The 20,320-nt window shown below is 41.7% G+C and overlaps 1 long non-coding RNA gene across 1 annotated transcript in view; it reads right to left on the reverse strand.

Moving 5' to 3' along the window:
• Window positions 1-20,320, reverse strand: part of LOC118549233 (uncharacterized) — a 39,666-nt gene that overhangs the window by 628 nt on the left and 18,718 nt on the right. The window lies entirely within an intron of this gene.

A 20,320-nucleotide genomic window follows, 5' to 3' on the forward strand; every position in this document is an offset into this window, starting at 1 on the left:
TGTATTGAGAAAGGCAGAAATCATCCTTATTCGCAATTTCTTAGTTTCTCGTCTACATTTATTATCTCAGGGGGAAAAAAAAAACATAAGTTTGTCAGAATAAATCCAACTTCTCCAACAGCTGAAAATCACAATTATTTGAATATGGTGTTGGAGTCCATTTGTGGAGAGCCAAAGAAATCATAACTGAAAAGACAGATAGACATGTGAGCGGACAATTCGCAGTAGAGGAAACCCAAATGGCCAGTAGACGTAAGAAAATCTGTTCATCCTTTTCAATAACCAGGGAAATGCAAATTAAAACAGCCCGAGCTGTCTTTTCTCACTATCAGATAGGCAAAACTTTTAAGGTCTGACTCTATCAAGTCTGGACAGAGATGGGGGAACATGCTGCTGGAAGAAGTGTAAATTGGTTCAGCCAATTTGGAGAGCTTTTTGGTACATATGTCTGCAAGCTCTTATTGGAAATCTTTGCAATCAGATGTGTTTTGGAATTTTTTTTTTTTTTTTTTTACTTTGAAAGTAAAAGGTACAGATACCATTTTTACATTACCATTCCTAATGAGATCAGGAGCAGCATCCAATGTCAACACATTGATTTGTCTGCAGTGAAACATGAATATTCAGATTAAATGGGATAAGTATAAACTTTAAATAGCCTTAGCTCATTTGAGGTCACTTTTCACTGCCACAGGACTTTGTTGCAAAGTTATAGGAAAAGGGGTTTCTAGAATTTTTTGGCCTTCAGAATTGGAGAAGGGGAACTGGGATCCATACTTAGTAAACTTGAACATGGGTATACTCTATGACCTAGCAAGTCATTGCCTAAGGAGACACCTTAAAATAACGGGATTTGAACTTTTTTGAATGCAATCCACAATAAGAAATATAATTCACATATACATTTGTATGACTAAAACCAAAGTTTCATGAAACATATCCACCTTTCCTACAGGTGATCGCCCTGATGTTATGTATTCTAGATTTTGTGTTTTCAGTGCACAGTTTAAAACATGCCTGCCCAGCTCTAAGCATTTTTCTACATCTCAATTTTTAAAAAATTGTTGGATTACAACTCAATGATAAAAAGATAAATAAGTCAATTAAAAAATGGACAAAGTGCCTGAATAGTCATTTTTCTGAAGGAGACATACAAATAGCCAATAAGCACATGGAAAGATGTCCTATATCATTACCCATCAGGGAAATGTGACTTGAAATCACAATAAGATACCACTTCACACCTAGTAGGATGGCTATAATAAAAAAATTAGACAATAACGAGTGTCGGTGAGGATATGGGGAAATTGGAACTGTTGGGGAGGAAAACCTTTTCTCTACTCTCTTAGCTTCAGTTCTTGGAGCCCTGTAAATTAGCTAACAAGATGCAGATTAGCAAGAGAAAAGAACTTTTATTGACATATTATGTGGAGTTCACAGAAAATCATGACTCTCTAAACAGTGTAGGATGAGAGTTTATATACCTAACTTAATAGGGGAGAGGGACTGGGAAGAAAAGGCTCCTATGAGAAGAGTAAATGAGGTTCTAGGGGAACAAACAGGACATAAAGTTTGTGACAATATTTGTTTATGTAGATACGAGTGATCTTCTTTGCCTTCTTTCTGGCCAGTAAAATTCCTGTGGAGAGGAGATTTATGGCAACCTCACTTCCAGAAGTTTCTGCTTTTAATCAGATAAGGGAAGCTCCAAAAAGGCTCTTTCTGCATTTGTTGAATTTCAAATCTGTTTAGTTTAAAATAATCTTCAGATTATTTTATGAAAAATAAAACAAGGGTGGGGGGTTCAGGTGGGTCATCACAGAACCCTCCACATAGCATTGATGGGAATGTAGAATGATGCAGCTCCTCAAAAGTTAAACATCTAGGGGCACCTGGGTGGCTCAGTCGTTAAGCGTCTGCCTTCGGCTCAGGTCATGATCCCAGGGTCCTGGGATCAAGCCCCGCATCGGGCTCCCTGCTCCACGGGAAGCCTGCTTCTCCCTCTCCCACTCCCCCTTCTTGTGTTCCCTCTCTCGCTGTCTCTCTCTCTGCCAAATAAATAAATAAACTCTTTAAAAAAAAAAAGTTAAACATCTAGAATTCTCATATGATCCAGTAATTCCACTCCCAGTAGAAATGAAAACAGACCTGCGCACATTCATCATAGCCAGTGGAAACAACTTATCCATCAACCAATGAATGGATAAACAAGTGTGGTATATCCACACAATGGAATATTATTTGACAATAAAAAGGAAGGAAGTACCAATACATTCTACAACATGGAAGAAACTTGAAAACATTATGCTAAGTGAAAGAAGCCAGACACATAAGTCCACATATTGTCTGATTCCATTTATGTGAAATGTCCAGAATAGGCAAATCCGTAGGAGCAGAAAATAAACTGGTGCGTGCCTGGGGCTGGGGAGGGCTGTGTGCTGGGGAGCAGAAATGAGAAGTGACTGTTAACGGTCATGAGGTTTGTTTTGGGGGCTTTGAGAATATTCTAAAATTAGATTATGGTGATGATTTTACAACTCTGAAATACTAAAAATCAGTGGGTTTTATGATATGTGAAATGTATCTTACTAAAACTGTAAAAAAAATTGATTAAAACCTTTACATTGATTTGTCAACCCACTAATAGGTTACAACCCCAGTTTGACAAAATGACTACAAGGAGATGTAAGGAAGGATATCTACTGCAAGATTTTTTTGTGAATGTGAACCAACTGGAAGCATCTCTAATTTCATTAAGTCCAAGAATGGATAAGTAAACCATATTCATGAAATAAAAAAGATGAACTAAAGCTACAGATTGACATGGGGTTAGGTCACAAATTCACTGTGTTAAACGGAAACAGCAAGTTTTAAGGATTGTGTATTTCTGATGCCATTAGTGTTCCGTTTCTTAGCCTGAGTGGTGGTTTTGAGTGTTTGCTTTGCAAACTTTTGTTAAATTGAACACTTTTCTGTATCTTTATAATTTATAGCTAACTTAATTTTTTTAAAAGGAAATGCAGAATATTATATGCAGCATGATGCTGTTTATGTAAATTTTAGGAACATGCCAATCAATAGCACTGTGTCCATTCATGCCTGGTCAGGAAAACAGAAGTCATTTTACTGATTTCAAGCAGAAAGATATTTAATGCAAATAACTGATTTCAAATATGTTGAAAAGGATGGAGAATAACAGGAAAAAGGCTACAGTACTCAGGCGTCAGGAGGCTGCCCCTATCCGTGGACTGAAGCTCAGAGTCCACACTTTGTGCTGATCTGCCAGAGGTCCTGCCCTTGACCTTGACTGCAGAAGCCTACACTCTTGCTGTGGCTACAGCTGCTGCTGCTGAAAGAACCACCACCCTACCAGAGATGGTGCCACAAATAAGAGTAGTTCATTTCTTCCTCTGGCTTTACACCTCCCACCAGTGATGCCCCAAAACCAGTGCTGAAGGGAGAGGGGTGGGTGGTTTGGAAGCTTCTCGCCCCATATGATAAAGCAGAGAGCAGGGAAAGGCAGAAATAGAGCTGATAGACAGAATCTATCTGTTGTTTATATAGGAAGGAGTCCCACCCAAGTCATGATAGTGATTAGTCAACTTTATAATAGTCTATGTCTTTAATTTAGAAAGTCAAAGTGAATATAATATTAATGGTTGTTAATTCTAAGTTTGGGGACTATAGGTGTATTATTCTTATGTATAGTTTCTATTATCTTCTTCAATTCTAAAAATCTAATAAATTCTAAAAATCTAAAAATAGATTCTAAAATTCAATCAAAAAAGAACTTACCGAAAAGAAAATATAACAAAATACAAATATTTTTGGTGTTAGGGTGGCAAAGCTAGGACACTTCTTTTGTTTTAAATTTTCTGAATATTCATTGACACTTGTATTAAATTTACAGTAAAATTTCATAATAGGGGTGCTCTTCGGGTTTTTTATTTATTTTTATTTTTTTGCCTAATTTTACATGAATGCTATAATTTGGAAGAAATACCACGTTATTGAACACAAGACAACAGGCGCAAAGTAGAGTCACTTATGCTAAGCCCCACGTTACCAAACTGAGACTTAATTACAGTGTTGGGTCTCCGAGAAATGGAATCTTAAACCTTGTCGCCTGATTGGCACTACTGAGGTCATCTGCCTGATAGAACCTGCGTCTCCTACAGGAAAGTAACCTTGCAATAACCAACCTAATTTTTTGCATAGTGTAACTTCCTTATTCCCTCCACCTATAAAAATCTTTCATTTTGTACAGCTCCTTTCTATCTGCTAGGTGGGATGTTGCCTGATTCCTGAATCATCAAATGAAGCCAGTAAGATCTTTAACATTTCCTTAGTCGAATTTTTTAAACAATGTCAAGAAAATGATTTTAAGCTCTTGTAACTATATGAAAGATTAGCTTTAGACATCTCCTTAAAGCATGCTTAAAAAAAAAAAAGAAAAGGGGCGCCTGCGTGGCTCAGTTGGTTAAGCGACTGCTTTCGGCTCAGGTCATGATCCTGGAGTCCCTGGATCGAGTCCCGCATCGGGCTCCCTGCTCAGCAGGGAGCCTGCTTCTCCCTCTGACCCTCCCCCCTCTCATGTGCTCTCTCTCTCTCATTCTCTCTGTCTCAAATAAATAAAATCTTAAAAAAAAAAAAAAAGAAAAGAATGACGTCGATGGAGCACTTATTCATCTAGTAGATATTTGTTGAGTGCCCTGGTACCTACTCCACCAACGGATGAATTGGGAAATACAAAGAAGGATAAAATGGTGTCTCAGGTTGTTCAGAGTGTGAGATATTATAATTTACAGGAAATACATATTTTATCTTTCAGACGATCAATATATTTTTCTCATATGTATTTGGTCTACATCCATGTTTCCTGGCTCACAGCTCCTCAAACCCTTGAAATCTCCTGAGCAATAAGCAACTTTTGTTATAATATTTGGTCTCTCGTCCTCAGTTCCCAAAATTGCTTCAGAGCCCTTATGGTGAAATGAGTGTCTTGTTATTCATAACAAGCCCCTTTCCACCAGAACTGGGTTTGTGTTAATGAAGTAACTTTTGGAAAGCACCTAAGGATGGGGACTGGTTGCCAGGGGAACCAACCAGGAATTGAGGGTTGGAACTTTGAATCCCACCTCCTGACCTCCAGGGAGGGAAGAAGGGCTGGAGGTTGAATCAGTCACCACCGGTCAATGATTTAATCAATCAGGTCTACGTAATGAAGCTTCCATTAAAAAAAAAAAAAGGGAAGGGGTTCAGAGCATCTAGGCTGGGGACCAGAACACTTCCATATACCACTGTGGCCCAAACTCTGTGAGGACAGAAGTTTCTTTGTCTTCATTTGACTGTTAATTTGTTTCTTTTAATATCCTTTGTAATAAATCCACAATCTAGTGAGTAAGCAGGTTTCCTGAAATCTGTGAGCGGATCTAGCAAATTAATGGAAACTCAGGGAGTGGGTTGTGGGAATCTCTAATATATAGCCCATTGATCAGAAGCACAGGTAACAACCTGGACTTTCGATTGGCATCTGAAATGGAGGGCAGTCTTGTGGGACTGAGCCCTTGATCTGGTGCTATCCCTGGGTAGGGAGTGTCAGAATTGAGTTGAATTGTAGGACACTGAGTGGGCATTGGAGCATTGCTGGGTGGCATAGGGGGACTTCCTGCCCCATATCTGAACTGGTAACCAGAACTTTTAACAGTCTAGTGGGGAAGGCTGACAACCAAGGTTTTCATTTGGGACACAAAACAGCTTTTGTTTCTGCCTATGTATTTTCCTAGAGTTTGGATTTTTGCAAGAACATGTCTAATGGCTGTAAACAAAAATAAATTAAGGTTTAAAGTAATAGAATGCAAGCTACCCTAGAACACTGGAAAAAAGAGGACGTTCTGGGAACCCATCAGACACCCCCCAACCCAGTGTCGAGTAGGGGTGGGGGTGGGGAAGGTGTCCCAATGGATCCTTCTGAAGCAAGAAGCGTGGACCTTTTCTGCTGGGTGCTGAACTCTTTACAGGGTTAGAGCTGTTTTCCTAATGTAATTTCCTCCTCACGGCTTAGCAGGTGTGTAGACAGAGCACTCCCATGTTTCCACTTCACTCTCACACAGCTACCACACTTCCCTTCTGATGCCAGATGTGTGGATTTTCCACACATCAAGTAATTCTACACCATCCGGGTGTCCTACCATCCAGTTCACTCCTGACACCATTGACCTGGACATAGGTTAGGGCTCAGTCCCATGAGGCTGTCCCCACTTCAGACCCCAGTCACGAGTTCGGCTTGTTACCTAAACATCGGACTGACCAGGTCTAACCTGAGGGTCCCATGATCCCCTCCTCGGGTTTGATAAATCTGTTAGAAGGGCTCATAGAACTCAGGGAAACAATTACTTACACTTACTGGTTTAGTATAAAGGATATGGATGAACGGTCAGATGAAGAGGTACGTGGGGCAAAGTCAGGAAGAGTCCCAAGCACAGGAGCTTCTATCTCTGTGAAATTGCAGTGTGTTATTCTCCTGGCACGTGGGTGTGTTCAGCAGCCTGGAAGCTCTCTGAACACCCCAGTTTGGGGTTTTTATGCAGGCTTCATCATGCAGGCGTGAGAGAGCATTAATTCGATCTCCAGCTCCTCTCCCCTCCCTGGAGGATTGGGAGTTGGGGGGAGCTGAAAGTTCCAAGCTTCTGACCATGGCTTGGTCTTTCTGGGGACCAGCCTCCAGCCTGAAGCTATCCAGGAGCCCACCAAGAGTCACCTCACTAGAACACACTCCTCCATCATTCAGGCAATGCCAAGAGACTTAGGAGGTCTGTTTCAGGAACCAGAGTCAAAGACTAAATATTAGAACAAAAGATGTTCCTAGTGCTCTTATGACATAGGAAATTACGAAGGTTTTAGGAACTCTGTGCCAGAGTTCAATACATATATTTTTTCTGTTATGTCACAGTAGGTAAGTAAGACCAACCCCCTTTACAGGTTTGGAACTGAGCAGGATAAGTGGCTTCTGAAGGGTTGCAGGACCACTCGGTTGGAAGACAAAGAATTAATTAATTAATTAATTAAAATTGTATTTAAATTCAATTAATTAACATATAGTGTATTATTAGTTTCAGAGGTAGAGGTCAGTGATTCATCGGTCTTATATAACACCCGGTGCTCATTACATCACATGCCCTCCTTAATGTCCATCACCCAGTTACCCCATTCCCCAACCCCCCTCCCCTCCAGGAACCCTCAGTTTGTTTCCTATAGTTAAGAGTCTCTTATGATTTCGGTAGGCTAAGAATTAAAACCCAGTTCTCCTGACATCCAAGACACTGCCAAGGATATTCCCAATGACATATTTTTTAAAAATTAGAATTCTTTTCTGGTTTTTATTCTCTGAGTTTAAGATGTCCATGAAAACAGGAACTGGACCCATCTGTATTATCTCCACACTAATTAGTCTCAGTTTTATGTTGCTAGGGTCAGCTCAGGGACAAACCGACCCAACGATATTAGTCATTAAAAAAAAAAAGAGAGAGAGAGAGAGAGAAAGAAAGAAAGTAAAGTAAAAAGCTTGTCCAGGAGCTGCCATGAAACATTTTGTTGTTCTCAAATGCCAATCTCTGATCCCTGAGGTGGGACAATGTTTGCCTGTCACAGAACTAAATGTGTCTTTAGGCAAAAATGGGCTGCATTTGGATGCTAAAGAGATGATGTCCTGGGTTTCTTTCCTTCCCAGGCAGGAGAAAATTACACCTCTGTGTGCACTCAGCTTTTAAATTTTCAGGTGCTGTTTTCATATGTGATCTTTTTATCCTCACTGAAAATCAAAGCACAGGACACAGCAATTGGGAAAGTAGTTTAAGAGACCCAGCAAACGCACACTTCTGTTATTATACCCATCTTACAGATGAGCACATTGAGACCAAGAGTGGTGGAGTACCATGCCTGTGATCCCACAGAGCCTGACCCAGAACTTGGGCCCAATGTATTTGAGGGCTTAGATTAGTCAGAATGCCCTCTCCATACTCCTGAGGACAAGACAATTTTATTTGTTTAAGCATTTCTGTTCAGACAAGGGAAATGGACCATGTTCCTATTTAAAATATCTTCATGGTCTTTAGACCAAGAACCAGAAAATTATGGCTTGTAAAAAATAATCCTAAAAAAAAAAACCAGGATAAATTAGGCAGAACATGATAGCTTTTTGAAGAGTGTCCATTAAATCCTGGTTTGAACATCAATTATTGTTTGACTGAGTAGAGACAAGTTACTGTCTGACTTTGCTCTTGAATACCTCCAGGGACAAAGAATTCACTGCCATTTCACCCAGCCTGTCATGCATTCTATGTCAATCCCAAGTCTGCCTTGCTAGCTAGAACTGCTCTCCATCCACTGGTCCAAATTCTGCCTCTGGAGCACCACATTAGCCTGACCACCATCTTCTCCCTGACTGCTGTCCTCTGCAAGCTTGACACAAGCCAATGGGAGGTACGTAAGCCAAGATGCAGCCTGGGGGTTAAGCCCTGGACTCTGGAGCCTGGCTGTCTGCATTCACCTGGCTCTTCCACATACTGACTGCAGACCTGCCTGTCCTTAGAGAGTTGATTCTGTAGTTTATTAAAAGTTTATTCTTCTCTGATATAACTGTTTAGAGCTGTATTAGCAGGGCTCTCCAGACAAACAGAACCAATAGGATATGCATGTATGTATGCATGTGTATGCAAGTGTGAAGAGATTCATTATAAGGAATGACTCACATGATTATGGAGGCTTGTAAATCCTAAGATCTGTGGTCAGCAAGCTAGATACCCAAGAGAGACATTGGTGTAGGTGCAGTCCAAGTCTGAAGGTCTGAGACCAGAAGAGCCCATGGGTGTAAGTTCTAGTCTGAGGACAGGGGGCCGATGTCTCAGCTCAAATAGCCAGGCAACGGAAATTCCCTCTTACTCAGCTTTTTGTTTTCTTCAGGTATTCAATTGATTGGACCCACTCTGGAGAGGGCAATCCCCTTTACTCAGGTACTGATTCAGATGTTCATTTCACCCACAAACACGCTCACAGACACACCTAGAATGCTGTTCAACCCAATGTCTGTGTACCCCCCGTGGCCCAATCCAGCCGAGACACAAAAATGAACCATCCTAAGAGCTGCCAATTTCCTCTAATCACTGCTTTCCTGGCTTCTCACAAATTCAAGATGCTCTGTTTTTGCTTTCAGTTCAAAATATTTCCAAATTCCCTTGTGACTTTTTCATTCATCACTATCTAAAAGTGGATTGTTTAATAGTCAAGTATTTTTGAGATTTTGCAGATTGCTTTTTAATTTTATTTGTAATTGCAGTAAACATAACAGAAAAACCACCTTCTTCACCATTTTTAAGTGCCCAGTTCAGTGGCACTACGTACATTCACAGTTGTGTGCAACCATCCCCACCATCTGTCTCCAGAACTCTTTCATCTTGCATAATTGAAACTTTGTCCCCATTAAACAACACCTCCCACTGCCCTCTCCCCTGAGCCCTTGACAAATACCATTCTACTTTGTGTCTCCATGAATTTGACTCTAGGGACTTTTTTTTTTTTAAGATTTTATTTATTGATTTATTTAGAGAGAGGGAGAGAGAGAGAGCAAGCAAGCAGGGGGAAAGGCAGAGGGAGAGGGAGCGAGAATCTCAAGCAGACTCCCCACTGAGCATGGAGCCCGACAAGGGGCTCAATCTCATAACCCTGGGATCATGACCTGAGCCAAAACCAAGAGTTGGGCACTCAACCGACGGAGCCACCCAGGCGCCCCATCTCTAGGAACTTTATATGAAAGGAATCATACAGGATTTGTCTTTTTTGTGACTGGCTATTTCAGGTAGTGCAATGTCCTCAAGGTTCGTCCATGTTGTAGCGTGTGTTAGGATTCCCTTCTTTTTTAAAGCTGAAGACATTCCATCATATGTATAGATCCTGTTTGTTTAGCCATTCATCGGCGGATGGACTCTTGGCTTGCTTCCACCTCTTGGCTCTTGGCTACTGTGAATAGCACCACTATTAGAAATGGGGGTGTGCAAATAGCTCTTTGAGACCCTGCTTTCAATTGTTTTGGGTATCTACCCAAAAGTGGAATTGCCGGATCATATGATAATTCTATTTTTACTTTTTTGACGAACTGCTGTAGTGTTTTGAAATTGGAACCCTAATGCACTAACTGCTGTAGTGTTTTGAAATTGGAACCCTTATGCACTAATGTAACATGGTGCAGTGCACCATGTTACATTAGTGCATAAGGGTTCCAATTTCTCTACACCCTCCCCAACAGTTGTTAGCTTCTGTTTTTCTCTTTATAGTATCCATCCTAACAGGTATGAAGAACAGCTTATTTTCATTAATATCTAATTTAATACAATTTTTGATATGTATTTTATGGACCAGCATGTGGTACATATGCAGTGAATATTCCATGACCACTTGAAAAAAAATGTGTATCCTGTAAGTGTTCAGCAAAATATTCTATACCTACCAATTCCGACAAGTTTGTTGATAGTGTTATTTAAATATTCCATATCTTCACTGATGTCTCATTAAACTTTCTTGTCCACTGAAAGGAGGCGTCAAAGTCTTCAATATCATGAACAGCTTATGCTGATAAATTTGGCAACCTCGATGAAATTAATAAATTCCTTGAAAAACACAACTTACCAAAACAAAAAGAAATTAAAAATCTGAATGACCCTTGACTGCTAAAAAAAAATTAAATTTGCAATAAAAAACTTTCCCACAAAGAACATTCCAAGATAAGATGGTTTATGGAAGAAGTAATTCTAACTTACACAATCTCTCCCAGAACAGAAGAGGTGGGAATGCTTCTCTACTCTTTTTAGTGGGCTAACATAATCCTGATACCAAACAGTATAAGAAACGAAAATTACAGTTCAATATCTCTCATAACTAGAAACACAAAAATCCTTAACAAAATATTAGGAAATAGAATCCAGCGGCTTATCCCAGGAATGCAAGTTTGGTTTAACATTCAAAACTCAAACAATATACATCATCCTATTAGCAAGATAAAAGGGGAAGATAACAGGACCATCTCCTCAAGGCAGAAAAAAGCATTTGAGAACATTCAATACCCATTTGTGTGTGTTTTTTAAAGGATTTTATCTATTTGACACAGAGAGAGAGAGAGAGCACAAGCAGGGGGAGTGGCAGGCAGAGGCAGAGGGAGAAGCAGTCTCCCTGCTGAGCCGAGAGCCAATGCGGGACTCGATCCCAGGACCCTGGGATTATGACCTGAGCCAAAGGCAGACACCACATGACTGAGCCACCCAGGCTCCCTCAATACCGATTTGTGATAACTTTCATCAAAGTAGGAAGAGAAGGGAACATCTTGAGGTTAATAAGGTGCATGTATGAAATACATGTAGTTAACAACATGCTTAGTGTTAGTAAAATAGTGAAACATGAAGGCTTTCCTCCACATCAGCAACAAAGCAAGGATGTTTAATCTCATCACTTCTACTCAACATCGATCCAGAAATTCTAGCCAGTGCAGCAAGGTAACAACAAAACACATATTGGAAGGAAGAAATAAAACTGTTTCTACTCACAGGCAACATGATCTTGTATACAGAAAACCTAAAGAATCTTAAAAAAACAAAACAAAAACAAAAACAGCCTTAGAAAAATTAAGTGAATTTAGCAAGGCCGCAGAATACAAGCTCGGTCTACAAAACTTGTGTTTATATGTATTAGCAACAAGCAAGTAGAAAAGGATGTAAAAGGACACCATTTGTAATAGCAAGAAAAACGAAATATTTAGAAATGAATTTAATGAAAGAAGTACACGATCTCTACACTGGAATCTAAGAACAACAGTGAGAGAAATTAAAGATTTAAATTAATGGGCAGGGGCGCCTGGGTGGCTCAGATGGTTAAGCGTCTGCCTTCGGCTCGGGTCATGATCCCAGAATCCTGGGATCGAGCCCCACATCGGGCTCCCTGCTCAAGTGGGGAGCCTGCTTCTCCCTCTCCCTCTGCCATTCTCTCCACTTGTGCTCTCTGGCTCTATCTCTCTGTCAAATAAATAAATAAAATCTTTAAAAAAAATAAAATAAAATAAATTAATGGGCAGATACAGTATGTTCATGCATTAGAGGACTGGAAAATTTAAAGATGTCCATTTTTTCCAAATTCACCTAAAATTTCAATGCAAATCCAAGAAACAAACAAAACCAGCAAAGCTGTTTAGTAGATATAGACAAGCTGATCCTAAAATGTATATGAAAAGGGGTCTAGACTAGCCAAAACAATTCTGAAGAACAGATTCAGAGGACTTAAACTTTTGAAAGATTCACTATAAAGCTAGTAATCAAGCATTTATGATATTGACATAAGAATAGACAATAGATCTATAGAACCAGGACAGTCCAGAAATAGACCCTGCCATATATAACCAATTGACTTACAAAGATGATAAGGTAATTCAAGTAAGAAATGACAACTTTTTAATGATTGATACTGTAACAACTGGGTAATCAAATCCATACATAAAATATAATGTGAGATCTATCGTAGTTGGAACCATAAACCTTCTAGAGGAAAATACAGGAGAATACCTTTGTGACCTGGGGGCAGGCAGAGATTCCTAAATAACAAAACCAAACAAGAAAAAAATGGAATCAGAATTTAAAATCTCTGCTCTTTGAAGACTCTGGTAGGAGAATGAAAAGACAATCCACAGACCAGGAGAAGATATTTGCAAATCATACATCTGATAAAGGACTATGTATTCAGAATACATAAAGAACCCTCCACACTTAATAAGAAAATAAGCAATCGGATAAGAAAATACACAAAAGATTAGAACAGACACTTCACCAAAGATAAACGGGTGGCACATAAGTACATGGAAAGACACTCAACCTTATTAGTCATTAAAGAAATGCACATCAAAACCACAATGAGCCACCAGTACATACGGACTGCAATGGCTAGGATGATGAGGCTGCAGTGGATTTGGAATCCTATGCTGGTGGGAATGTAAATTTGGAAATCAGTTCGGCAGTTTCTAAAAAGTCAAACATATTCCTACTACATGTTCGGGCATTCTCATTGCTAGGTATTTACCCAGAAAAATGGAAGTATTTTTCACAAAGACTTGTATGCAAATGTTCACAGTGGCTTTGGTTGATACAGCCCAAAACTAAAAACAGTCCAAAGGTCCATCACCAGATGAGTGGATAAACAAAGTGCAGTATATCCATACAACGGAACATATCTCAGCAATAAAAATGAATGAGGTATTGACACAACGTGGATGAATTTTAGAATAATTTTGCTGAGTGAAAGAAGCCAGATAAAAAAGAGTAATACTGTATGATTCCATTTATACAAATCTAGACAATGCAAACTCATTTATAGTAACAGAAAGTAGATAAATGGGTGTCTGGGGATGGGTGACAGGCGGTGGGGGGGCGGGTACAGGAGGGAAGAATCACAGAGGGGCACCAGGAAACTTTGGGGGTGATAGATATGGGTGGTGTCCTGATTATGATGATGGTTTTCACAGTGTTTATATATTTATATATAGTTTATTTATTTATATATGGTTTCACAGTGTTCCTATATATATATTTGACATATATATGTCAAAATGTATCAGTCTATACACTTTAAATACGTGCAGTTTATCCCACCTGCCAGACCAGCTGAAACAAATAAGAGCGACAACCCCAAGTGTTCCCGAGGCCGAGGAACAACTGGAACACTCCTTCCTTGCCAGTGGGAGTATGGAATGGGACAACTGCTCTGGAGGACTGTTTGGCAGTTATTTATACAATCAGACCCGCTCTATGACCCAACAATTCCACCGCTAGGGTTTACCCAAGTAAAATGATATGTCCGCAAAACCCACCGGGTACACAATTGTTCACAGGAGCCTTACTCATAATAGCTCCAGGCTGGGCCCACCTGTCCATCAACAGGAGGATGCATAAATAGTGGTGTATGCAAAAAATGGAGTAGCAGTCAGTAATAAATGTGAAGACACAAATCCCAAAGGCATAATGTTGAATGAAAGTAGCTGGACACAAAAACAGTGCAAACTGTGTGATTCCATTCCCTTGAAGTCCAAGAACAGACAAAAAGCAATCTGTCCTTTTAGAAATCGGAGCAGTGGTGGCCTCTAGTGGGGAGGGAAATTAATTGGGAAAGGACAACTCATTTCTGAAGGGATGGACAGGTTCCCTGCCTTGATTTGGCGAATGAGTACGTGCGTATATATTTAAGATCTGTGCATTGTACCTGAATTAAAAATTTCAATTTTATTTTAATAACTAATCAAGAAAACACACGTGGACACCCAGGGCCCGTCCATGTATTGTCTCTGGTATGCTGCCATCATTGAAACCTCACAACACCTGGTGAAGCAGGTGCTATTGTCATTCCCACTTTATAGATGAGAAAACACAACTGCAGAACAGCTGGGCCACCTGCCCAAGGTTTGCAAGGTGGGGATGCAGGTAAGGGCGTTGAACCCTGGGAGTCTGATGGGCGTGGGCTGTGCTCTTTGTCACCACACTAGCTGTTCTAGGTCCTGTGCTAGCTGCTGGGAGCCCTTGGTGAGCCTCGGGGCTAGTGGATGAGACAGAGGAGTGCACCAGACTTAGTTGTTCTCTTCCCTAACTTTCATTCATCATTTGGGCAAGGGGCGCACAGAAGTCGGCATGGACGTCAGTCACGCTTGGTTAATGACTGCCTGCCTTTTGGGAAGACAGGAAGGTAAGCACGTGATGGGTGTCAGAGGGTCCCCAGGCCCACATGAGGATTGGACCAACGGCATCCCATTAAGAGCCGTAATTAAGACTGGGATTTCAGAGAGCCCAGAAATAAACCCAAGAATATTCAGTCAACTAATATTTGAAGGGACAAGGGAGCCAAGAATATTCAATGGAGAAAAGACAATCTCTTCAATAAATGGTGCTAGAAAAATTGGATATTCACATGTAAAAGCATGAAACTAAACCCTTAGCTTATACCACTCACAAAAATTAACTCAAAATGGATTAACGACTTAAATATGAGACCTGAAATCATGTAGCTACTAGAAGAAAATATAGGAAAAAAGCTCCTTGACATGGGTCTTGGCAATGACTTTTTGGATATGACACCTAAAGTGCAAGCAACATTATTAAAAACAAACAGGAGGGCCTACATCAAACTAAAAAGTTTCTGCACAACAAAAGAAACCATCAACAAAGTGAAAAGACAAACTACAGACTGGGGAAAAAAATATCAAACCATATATTGGATAAGGGGTTAATATCCAAAGACTATAAAGAACTCATACAACTTGATAGCAAAAAAAAAAAAAAATCCAATTAAAAAAGGAGAAAATGGGGTGCTTGGCTGGCTCAGTCAGTGAAGCATAGGACTCTTGATGTTGGGGTCATGAGTTCAAGCCCCACGCTGGGCATAGAGCTTACTTTAAAAAAAAAGGAGCAAAGAACCTAAATAGACATTTTTCCAAAGAAGATACATGAACGGCCAACAGACACATGAAAAGAGGCTCAGCACTGTTAGCTATCAGGGAAATGCGAATCAAAACCAGGAGGGATATCACTTCATGCCTGTTAGAATAGCCATCACCAAAAAGACAAGAGATAACAAATACTGGTAAAGATGTGAAAAAAAGGGACCCTTGTGTACTCTTGGTAAGAGATGTAAATTAATGCAGCCACTATGGAAAACAGGGAAAGTTCCTCAAAAAATTAAAAATAGAACCACCATATGATCCAGCAATTGTACTTCTGGGAATATATCCAAAGGAAATGAAATCACTAACTTAAAAAGATATCTGCACATTCACTGCCGCATTATTCACAATAGCCAAGACATGGAAACAACTTAAGTGTCCATCAGTGGATGACTGGGTAAAGGAGTTGTGGCGCGTGCGTGTGTGTGTGCGCACGCACACACACACACACACACACACAAACACAGTGGAATATTGCTCAGCCACAAAAACGCAAGGAAAACCTGCTAATTGTGACAACGTGGCTGGACCTCGAGGGCATTATGCTCTGTGAAATGAGTCAGAGAATGACAAATACTACATGATGTCTGTGATATGTGGAATCCTAAAACAACAACAAAAAATCTTATAGAAAAAGATGCATGGTTACCAGAGGCAGAGGGTAGGGAGGGGGGATTGGAGGAAGGTGATCAAAAAGTACAAACTTCCAGGTGGAAGATAAATAAATCTGAGGGATGTGATGTACAACGTGGTGACTATAGTTACCACCATTGTTTGACATCTATGAAAGTTGGTATGAACTAATTCTCATCACAAGGCGAAATTCTTTTTTTTTCTTTTTTTTTCCCCATTTCTTTGTATTGTATCTATATGAGGTGATGGATGTTAACTACACTTATTGCAGTGATCATTTCAAAATATATGTAAGTCAAACCTTTATACTGCACCCCTGAAACTGATATGGTGATGTGTGTCAATTGCATCTCAATAAACCTGGGGGTGGGGGGAAGATTGGGGTTCCAAAAGAGTCCTTCCACCTCTGTGTCCTAGATGCCAGAGAAAGAGTTGGTCTGCTTTCTTCCAGGAATTAGGTGAAAGTTTCACCTGTCCTAAATCAGGAGAGTCCATGGAATGCGGAGAATAAAACCCTGGGGCGTGAGCTGGGACACTGATGTATCAGTAAGCAATTGTTACATAACAAGCCATTCCCAAACTTAAAAAAATACAGTCTTAAAAAAATACAGTCACTTAAAAAATAGTCACTTAAAAAAAAAATCACTGAATTGTGCAAGACTTTTGAATCTCAGATCTGTACCCAACAAATAATGCAATATATGTTAAGAAAAAAAAAAAAGAAGATAGCAGGAGGGGAAGAATGAAGGGGGGGACATCGGAGGGGGAGATGAACCATGAGAGACGATGGACTCTGAAAAACAAACTGAGGGTTCTAGAGGGGAGGTGGGTGGGAGGATGGGTTAGCCTGGTGATGGGTATTGAGGAGGGCACGTTCTGCATGGAGCACTGGGTGTTATGCACAAACAATGAATCATGGAACACTACATCTAAAACTAATGATGTAATGTATGGTGATTAACATAACAATAAAAAAAAGATTTAAAAAAAAATCACTTACTGAAGACTCACCCATGACGCTATGGGTCAGCTGGGTGGTTCTGAGCTGAGCCAGGCTTGGCTGATCCCAGCTGCAGTCACACGGCAGCTCGGCTGGGCTGGCGGGTCTAGCACGGCCACGTGTCCATGCCTGACAGCTGACCAGCTATTGGCTTGGGCGACGGGACTAACTGGGCCACGGGTCTCTCATCCTCCAGCGGGCTAGCCTGGGCTTGTTCACATAGTAGTTGGGTTTCAATGAGCGGAGATGCGCGTCGGGCCTCTTTTGGCCTAGGCTGGCAACTGGCAGTGGCATCCTAACCACCAAAGGCAGGCATAAACCAGCACAGACGCCACCTCTTGATGGGAGGGTGTGCCCCATCACACTGCAAAAGGCAAAGAGCCACCAAGCACCCCTATCCTTCCTGGTTTTGATTTGTATTTCCCTGACAGCTAACAGTGTTGAGCACCTGTTGGCCATTTGTATATCTTCTTTGGAAAAATGTCTGTTCAGGTTCTTTGCTCCTGTTTTCACCCTGTCCCTGATCACGCTGGATAAAGTGCCCCCACTTCACTCAGTTTTCACATTATCCTATTTCATCTTTTCCAGGGCAGTAATGGTTTACTTACTTACTTGCTTAGTGTCTTTTGTGTGTTTCTCTCATATGGAGAGTTCTATATATAGAACAGATACTCCTGGGGGGCAGGAAGCAGTCTGGGTTTTGTGTTGCTGCCCATTTCTGTAACTGCAGTAGCTACAAGATGCTCACAAAGTATTTGTGGAATGAAGGAATTTGACCCTCAAAGCCCTGCGAGATAGGGATCATCAGCTTCATTTAAGAGATGAGAAAATTGAGGCTCAGAGACGTCAAGTAACTTACTGGAATCACATAGCAGGTAAATGAAGACTCTGGGGCTGAAAGGCAGAACATGTGCTACAGTTTGTCACAGCTAGTGTGGTGGAGAAATCTCAACTCGATTTTTTGTGGCGAGGAGATACATTACCAATGAACCAGTCTCACAAATTCAGATGAGCATGAAGTGTGTGATTCACTTGGAGCAAGAGCAGGGTGAGCATTGCGTAGTAACATGCCCTGACTCTGAGAGACCTGTGTGGCTCCTTCTTGTTTCCCCCTCCTGCGCTGTGTTACACCCAGTAAGTCACTTTCCCTCTCTGGGCCTCAGTTCCTCTACCTGTACAATGAGGAGCCAAGAGAAGGAGGGGACAGTGTCTGGTCTGTTTTGGAAGCCCCATTTTCCTTTGCTTTAACCAGTTACCTGCTTCCTCCTTATCTGTGAGTGAGCAATACCTGAGGGGCAAACCACTTCCTGTCTGGAAGCTCATCTCCCTGACTCCAGGGCAAGGCTGCATTCCATGGCTCCCTGGGCCTCACAAAGTAGGAGCAAGATGTGCCCTGATGATCTTGGACAAACTCTACCCTAAAGGGGACTGGTGCCTCACTACTCACTTTTGTAAAGTCTAAAGGAGAGAGTTAGCGGTTTGATTACCCTGACTAGGGGCAGCACAAGAAACTGGTCTTGTGGGGTGTGTGGGGGCGAGGTCTGCCCTTGCTGGGACTAGTAAGGCAAAGTGTGCTCCCCACGGACCAGACGCAGATCCCCGGGAAGAGGTGAGACCATAAGCTGTTGTTAGAAAGCCCCCACCCAAGAGTTTCCTTCTGAGGGAGGGCAACCTCAGTAGGAAGGCCTGGAGGGGCATGTGATTATCAGATAGGGCATAGTCTGGAATTTTTAAATCCAGAAAGTGACCAAAAACTATAAAAAAAGATCTGTCTGAAGGATGGGGAGACACAAGTCCCCAGAGCTGGTTGGAAAAGGGCATTTGTGAGAAAGAATAAAGCTGATTCCTGCTTATATCCCACCTACTGGGCCCCACAATGTGTTCCCAATGTGTGTCAGTCACACCCTGACATTCTTCTGCCAACCCACCTTAGAGGTGCACTGGATTAGAGGCTTTTGGGTTGCAAAGACCAAATACCGACTCTGGCTGACTTAATCCCAAAGGAGCTCCCCGAGGTCTGGGAGCCTGGAGGAACAGGCTTCAAAATGGGCCAGAACCCAGGGTACACGTGGTAGGGGATGGGGCAGTGGGATCTTTAGCAGAGGTCCTGCTGCAGGAGTGGGCCACCCTGCCTGTCCCCATGCTGGGACAGTCAGTATAGCCTCCAGCTGTCCGTAATCGCCGCTTCCTGCTGAAGGATCCAGTCCTGGGTGACAGCACTGGGTTAGCCAAACCTAATTCCATGCCCTTCTATGCTCCCCTGGCTGGGCTGGTGGGAAACGGAGGGGCATGTAATGGATGCTGTAGCTCCAGAGCTTCCTCCACCACCTGCTCCCCAATCCTGGCATCCCTTGAGGGTTTTTTGTTTTTTTTTTTGGCAACTGTATGGCAGCCATTTCTCACAACACCCAATGCTGCTTCCTTCAATCCCTGATGCCCTCCTGGGCGTTGCTCCCCAAGGCACTCCCGAATAAACCTGCACACAAATAGAGATTATTTCCCTGGAAATCCAACCTGCAACAGAGAATGTGGCTCTTCATCTTCATCAGGGGGTGGCTCCATGTACTCTCATCAAAAATCCACTCCCCAGGGGTGGTGGGGAGGGCCCTTCATTCCCCAAGATCCTTCTACTCTTCCTGCCTTGGTTGCAGCATCCAGGTATTTCAGCCCCTCTGGCTGGTACCCAGCTAAACACATTTCACAGAATCGCTTGCAGCTGTGGCCATGTGATTAAGTTCTGGGCAATAATGTGTAAGCAGAGTCATGTGAGCCACTCCTGGCCAATAGTATACCAGTAGCCTGTGAGCCACTTCTGGGCTGTGCGTTTTTCTGTTTCCACAGTGGGGAGGGAAGGCACGCTGAGGGAAGCGGGAGCACCTATTTTAGACCCAAAGAGCCATGCATAGAGGATGGTGGAGCAACAATTAGAGCCTGGATTATCCCTGAGCTGGGTTACCTCTTCTGGACCCCCACCCCCACCCCCACCCCCATAGAGATTTTTATGAGAGAGGGAAATAAAATTCTAGCTAGTTTAAGCTTACTGCTACTTCTGGTGTCCCTGTTATAGAGGCCAATTTTTTAATACTAATCAATTCAGAGGATTCAGCAAAAGGAAGATTGGGTATTGAAGGGTCAGTAAATAAAAGGGAGTGTTCTGATACCCGAAACAA

This window comes from Halichoerus grypus, chromosome 1 (assembly GCF_964656455.1).
Source record: "Halichoerus grypus chromosome 1, mHalGry1.hap1.1, whole genome shotgun sequence".
NCBI lineage: Eukaryota > Metazoa > Chordata > Mammalia > Carnivora > Phocidae > Halichoerus > Halichoerus grypus.